This window comes from Schistosoma mansoni, chromosome 1 (genome assembly GCF_000237925.1).
Source record: "Schistosoma mansoni strain Puerto Rico chromosome 1, complete genome".
Taxonomy (NCBI): domain Eukaryota; kingdom Metazoa; phylum Platyhelminthes; class Trematoda; order Strigeidida; family Schistosomatidae; genus Schistosoma; species Schistosoma mansoni.
The window spans coordinates 48541027-48548462 of record NC_031495.1 but is presented as its reverse complement, the minus strand read 5'-3'; positions in this window follow the sequence as shown (position 1 = coordinate 48548462).

Sequence of the window (7436 nt, the reverse complement as noted above, 5' to 3'; positions counted from 1 at the left end):
ACCTGATTAAAATTGAAGGTGTTCAAAGAAGGTTCACCAAAGCTGTTTTGGGGTATTCTGACAACAAAGACTATCACCAAAGATGTCAACAACTCAAACTAGAACCTCTCTGGATCAGGCGTATCAAACTAAACCTTATCTTTCTCTACCGGCTTCTTAACGGTATTTCTTACTCTTCGCTATCTACCCCATCATACTCTATGATACCGTCCCACAATCTACGCAATAAGGAAAATATTCTAGCGATTCCAAAAACCCACACAAATTTACGCCAGAATTTTTTCGTTATTCGCTACTCAACCATCTGGAATAGACTACCAATGAACCTCCGATGCAGTGAAACTATAATCCGGTTCCGAAGTCTTCTTGATGACTTTCTTTCCGAAAGTGGATTGTGTCACCCTTTGAATATTAACGTGCTTAACAACGATTTATACAAAAATGGTCCGTCATCTATCTAACTGACTGAAAAGCAAAGTGAAACCTTTGAAACTTTTCACGTCTATTTCACTTTATTTTATATTTATCTGAATATACAAAGTCTGCTTATGTTCGTATTTATAATTATTACTGTTATTAATATCATTATTGGTCTTTCGACACATTAGATATTCATTTCATCTCTTCTTGTCCTTCTAAACATATTTTATCCAAAGTCTACAATTAAAAACAAAAAACTTCTATGTTCCACTTAAACAAATAATTTTTTTTTTCAAAATATTCACAACATATATATAACATATAGAAATTTATATTTAATTATTCTTTGCAATTAATTATGACTATGATAGCATCATTCTAAATTATTATTATTGCACTAATGTTTATACTACAACCCGGTTTCACTCTGTATACTGTTACATAATTCTACACGTATTTATCCGAGTGCAGTAAAGGTTTATTATTATTGTTACTATTGTTATTATTATTTTAAGATTATTCGTTCATCTCAAAAGTCTATATCCATTACACTATTATGATCATGGTTGAACCCTTTCACTATGTGTTCATTTCTTTACTCTCTCCTTTTTTTTCCTTCTAAATAAATATTATTCTTAAGATTACGAAGCTTTGGATTAAGGCAATAACTTGTGTTACGCTGAATTCAACTTATCAGTCTCTTTTTATCTTCACTATGTATATACACCTCATACACATTGATTATCTTTTGCACTTAATTGAAACTTTCAGAGCATCACCCAAAACTATGACTGTGCTCGCACAAACACTTATTCTAACGTCATATCTTACCGCAATAATAAGTTATTTACTCAATAATTTATTCTGTTTTATTTTATTTTTATTACTCGTTTTTGCTATACATACATAGTTGTTTATTCTTGTTCTGCGTTAAGATATTTACGTCTTCCGCGTCTCCTTTATTTCTATTTCCTTAGTTTCTTCCTTTCCTCCTTCAAAATCAATTCAAAATTCTTGCTAATTACACAGAACCTCATTTATTATTACTATTCTATTATTAATATTTTATCTTCCTTTTCCTTCCTTTCTCAAACATGGCATATGTATTGTTAACATTATTGAAAATTGTGTATTATTGCATTCTTGAAGAAACCCGAAATAGTTTCTTCACAGCACTTATGTACCCATAAGGTGTTTGTGAATAATAATAATAATAATAAAGATCAAAAGGGTTGTCTAATATGCATAGAAGGAAACTGTGTAACGCCCGACAAGTATCTGAGACAGCGTAAGGAATTCAATGGTTACAAATCTTATTCAAGAATAATGCTAACGGCTCAGTAACTAGGTTAAGAATAATACAAGAGTCACAAACCCACCGGTTATTTAAAGTATAAGTAAAATAACAAAGTAGTCAGTTGAGTACATACTCTTGACCTCATTGCCCCGGGCATCCCCTTGATAATTGTAACCGTTCGCGTCTTACTGGTTCTTTGTTGGTTAGGGAGAGCATAAATAATAACCTGAGTGAGGAGGACTGGAAAACAGAAAAAACAGGAGAAAATGTGAGTTGACGACCATGCCAATTTACAAAACGCGCTTAAATTTGATGACGAAAGCAATCGGCGACAATAAGAAATAACTCAGGTGTCAGACTAAAATAATCGTGGGATCGAAACTAGAAGCAAATCGTCTAATCCACCACATTAATATGAGTGCCAACTAACGAAATTTCGTATATCGATTGTCAGGACGCCGGCGTCCTAGAAATTTAACTTCAGCTGGTTGTGGTGATAACGAGAATCTCATTGTTTTTTTAGAACGAGATCGTCAAGGCATGTTTCAAAACTGAGGTGTTAGCATTTCTTCACAACTGAGTATCTAACTGATCGACAAATGTTAGACCAACTCCTTAACAATGTAGTGACCGGCCAGTCTCGATAAGAACGCGATTGGAATAACAGAAACAACTATTATTATTGTAACCAACTGTACCAGAGATTGTTATACTATATTTGTTTAACTGTATCAGTTTCACTTCTTGTTTCGCTCTCCGCCTTGTTTGGTTCGAACTTGCTCACGCACTGCTCATTTTGCCTGTACTCTTTGGCACGTCTCGGTATTATTTCTATACCACGAGATCGCCAATAAATATACTTGATCTGAATTAATAAAGCCTTCTGATTTACGAGCCATCAAAGGAACCAAGTCGTTTCTGGGCGCGTAAACGAATTGTAGTGGTGATCATAGTCCGTCTTCGACTCGACATCCACTACAAACTGGTGAGCCGTATTTGGAACACGCACAACATCTGGTGAACTACAACTGGTAACCTAATTCATCGAGCACAGTTCAAACTTGGCCATTTTTCCAACCCAGATCAATTCGGTGAGTCTGTTTATCTATCCACTTCTGTTGCATATATTCGTATTGATATTTTCAATATATAATATCTTGGCAACTTACTATGGTGGATAACGATAAGAATAGTATAAATATAATGGACTCCGAGGTACAGGCTATTAATTTTCGACCGGTTCCTTTCATCCCTCATGATCCAGAAGTCTGGTTCGCGGCACTGGAATCTCAATTTGAGGTCCGCCGCATAACCAACCAAAGGCAAAAGTACGCCTATGCTTTGGAATCATTGCCCGGGGATCACCTAACCGCTGTTCGTGAGGTTGTCCTCAATCCGAACGTTCCGAACGTTTACGACCGTCTTAAGGATGCCATCCTTCGACATTTCCTCCCATCAAGAGAGGAACGATTGAGGACTCTCTTAGCACGTCACCCTATGGGTGATGCTAAGCCGAGCCACCACCTCACGCGCCTGCAATCCCTTGCAGGAAACTCGACAGCCGACTCCGAAATAGTCAAAGAGTTATGGCTCGAAGCATTACCAGGGAGTATCCAACCAACTCTTACGGCCCTGCTCGAGGACACCCCACTCAACAAGGTGGCCCTCATAGCAGACAAAATTCTAGCACGAGCTAGCGCCAAAGACAACTATATTGTTGCCTCTACTTCCCGTTCAAACATGGATTTCGATGCTAGACGACCTTCGGCTCATGGGGATAGGGATAAGTGTATCCATACTCGTCTCAGTTTCCGAGACCGCTCAAATGTGCCAGCCCCCTACGTCCCCCGACCCAGGTCACAATCTCGAAAAGCCGTAACGACTCGCCCCAAGCGGGCATCTTCCAAGCCATGCCAGAAGGCGGCTTCGGAAGCGAGTCCGAGTTGGTGCTGGTTTCACCGTGCCTTCGGAGCCGGTGCCCGTCATTGTCGAGCTCCCTGCTCATACAAGGCGGGAACTTCCCGAGCCGGTGAGTAAATACGGCCGTACTCACCGGCCCTTCACCTCAGTTTGACCGTTTATTTTACGTGCACGATTATCGCACTAACGCTAGGTACCTAGTGGATACAGGTGCCCAAGTTTCTGTCGTACCTATCAGTAACAGTAAGTCTCAAGCTACGATGCTTCGACTACGCGCTGCGGATGAATCAGTCATTCCTAACTATGGTACACGACAACTTACGATCAATCTGAGCAAACAGCCTTACGAAGCCCCTTTTCACGTGATTTTCCGTCACGAAAAGACCTTCAAGGTTGATCGACATGGCCACGTCGAAGTAGTCAGCATTGATCGTCTCATGCCAGCACATGTCGATGACAGTGCCCTACCTGATAAGCCGAGACCCAATGCTAGACCCATCAAAGCTCCTAGCGGGATCGCTACATCTACTTCGGATCCCACGCTAGATGCACCTGAGACCTCATTCTCACGTCCCAGTCAACAGCACGTGTCATCTGCCCCGTCTACGGACGAGACTTCCTTCTCACGTCCAGACCAGCAGACCACACCGCCCTTGACTGTGGATGAGATTGCAGGCTCACGAGGTTCGAACGAGACTACCGTCTCACGTTCCGGTCGCCGAGTACGCTTACCCGTACGCTTTCTCGACTAACCTCATAACCAGCAGCGGATACAGTATAGGAATCTACCCCTATACTACACGAAAGCTACACTTTTCTCTTTTTCTTTCATTTTTTTGTTTACCCCGAGCCTACGCCTCTGACCATCGCTGTTCTGGTATCGTCAACTTTAGTCAATCTTGGCGAAAGCTGGCCTGATCACCCACGCTCTAGCCAACGTACTCAGTCGATCTCTCTGGCTCCAAATACGTATGGTATACATTTGGTCCCGAACTTGGTTATTCTGATCGCATCTGGTTCCTTGGCTCAATCTGGTTTCGTCCTACATCTGCAGCGTTTCTGGTCCGGACCTCTACGAACGCAACCTTCAGATTCTGGATACAAACCACTCTGGTGTAGCATGCTAATCCAAGCAATTAATACGGTACGTTCCTTCTGGTACCGTTCTACGTCAAAGACTTTTGGTGGCAACTCGAGGATCAACGACCACTTCCTGTTCTGCCAACGCCTTCGTCCTACAATTGCACGTTTCGCGATCTGTCCCACGAACGAAACCGCTACGTATCGAAAGTGTAAACCCTTTCTAACGGGGGGCTCCTGTAGTGACCGGCCAGTCTCGATAAGAACGCGATTGGAATAACAGAAACAACTATTATTATTGTAACCAACTGTACCAGAGATTGTTATACTATATTTGTTTAACTGTATCAGTTTCACTTCTTGTTTCGCTCTCCGCCTTGTTTGGTTCGAACTTGCTCACGCACTGCTCATTTTGCCTGTACTCTTTGGCACGTCTCGGTATTATTTCTATACCACGAGATCGCCAATAAATATACTTGATCTGAATTAATAAAGCCTTCTGATTTACGAGCCATCAAAGGAACCAAGTCGTTTCTGGGCGCGTAAACGAATTGTAGTGGTGATCATAGTCCGTCTTCGACTCGACATCCACTACAACAATATCGATCTGCAACACGGTTCAGCGACAGACATGTCAAGAATGAGAGAGGTGATTGGCCAATGAACTTACGATGATGGACTATTCAGACAACTTTTTTACCAAAACTTCCTCAACAGGTGCAAGCTGTGTTTGTCTCGTTTCGAAAAACGCCGTAGATGAGCTGGCTGCATCTGCCGACCGCATTGTGGAGATAACCAAACCTACTAATGTCAAGGCTTTTTCAGTTAAAAAAAACCTCAAGCGACCCAGAATGACATTACGGGTTTATGTCATATGCTGACACCTTTCCTTCGAATTTGAGCTCACTGAAAACGGTCACAAGCCCGGTGAAGAATCACTTCACGCAGGCCATCTGTCTCTAGACCACGAGAGGCTGATTGCCCCGACTGGTGCCGTTCTCATAACTAGTACGGAAAATTTTCTAGAAATTGCAGAAAACCATGCAATTATCCGAACTCAAAATCGACCGAAACGAAAAACAATTCGGGACAATTCCCAGCCGGCTCGCGTTAACGTCAACAGTAGCCGAAGAACACAGCCTTCTGTTACAGGTCACTGATGTGATCATGAAAGTCTGCTACCCCATCGATACTGGCTCAAAAGTTAGCGTTATTTCAGCAAATTCCAGCGACCGACTTCACGAATCTGTTTTAAACTTACAGGCGGCAAACGAAAAGCCAATCGCCACGTATGGTAAAAGGTATGTCTATCTTAACATAGGTTTACTTAAACCTACCCACTGAATCTTGGTTGTTGCAGCTGTTTCTATGCCAATCATTGGTATAGACCTTCTACAACACCACAATCTACTAATCAATACGTGAAAACTGAGTCTAGTAGATGGAAACAACAATTTATCTATTTGTGTAACTTCTTTTTTTGGTTACGGATTATCTCCAGTCATAGCTAGGCACATGATAGATCGATTCTATCAACCATTACTCGATAAGTACCCTGAGATATACCAAACGCAACCGAAATTGCTGTGTGTAATCAGCAATGTTACTTATCACATCATGACTACAGGACTACCTGTATTCTCGAAAGCGCGCCAACTAGCTCCCGAAAAGCTGAGGTTGGCTAAGTAGGAATTCAACCACATGATAGATTAAGGAATCATTCGGCCATTAAACAGTTCATGAGCATCTCCCTAGCACATTGTCACTAAAAAGGATAGCAACGATTGGCGTTTAACTGGTGACTATCGGCATTCTTGATCGTAACCCGTTGCCTCACATTTATGATTTGACAGCTACCTTGAAAGGTACAACTGTCTTTTCGGAAATAGACCTGGTTAAAGCCTATAATCGAATTCCCATGGCTGATGCTGACCTTCATAAAGCCATCATCATTACCCATTCTGGCCTCTCATGCCTTTCGGCTTAAGAAACGCCACTCAAACTTTCCAGAGATTAATCGATGACATCTCTGTATGTCTCAAATTTGTACATATATATAGTGATGACTACTTGGTAGCAAGTCCGGACAGAGAATCTCATCTCCAGCATCTGGACCTTGGAACGACTGAAAAAACACGACATTACTGTAAACATTCAGAAATTTCAAATCGGCACCGACTCCCTAGATTTTGTCGGGCATAATATTGATGCTCAGGGAATCTGGCTTCTGAAAAATAAAACAGAAGTCATTCTGGATTATCAAGAACCTACCATAATCAAGCTACTACACACGTTTAACTGCCTTAAAAGTTTCTATGGACGGTTCATATCTAACTGAACGTCCCTCATGAAACCATTAACCGACCAACTTCGTGGAAATGCAAAATCCGTCAATTGGGACGATATAGCGAGGAAAGCATTCTCCACAGTTAAGGAACTTCTCACAAAAGCAACCACTCTTACACACCAGAGCACCTAAACACCCATTAGTATAGCAGTAGATGCATCCGACTCGACAATCGAAGAGTCTTACAACAATGGGTTAACCACACCTGGCAACCTTTGGCATTCTTCTCGAGACGGTTGCTAGACACCAAATAGAGGTAAAGAACATTCAGTAGGGAACTCCCAGTTATGTATTGTGCTGGACGGCATTTTCAACACTCTGTTGAATGCAGAGAATTCACCCTTTTCACCAATCACAGGTCTCGTACATTCT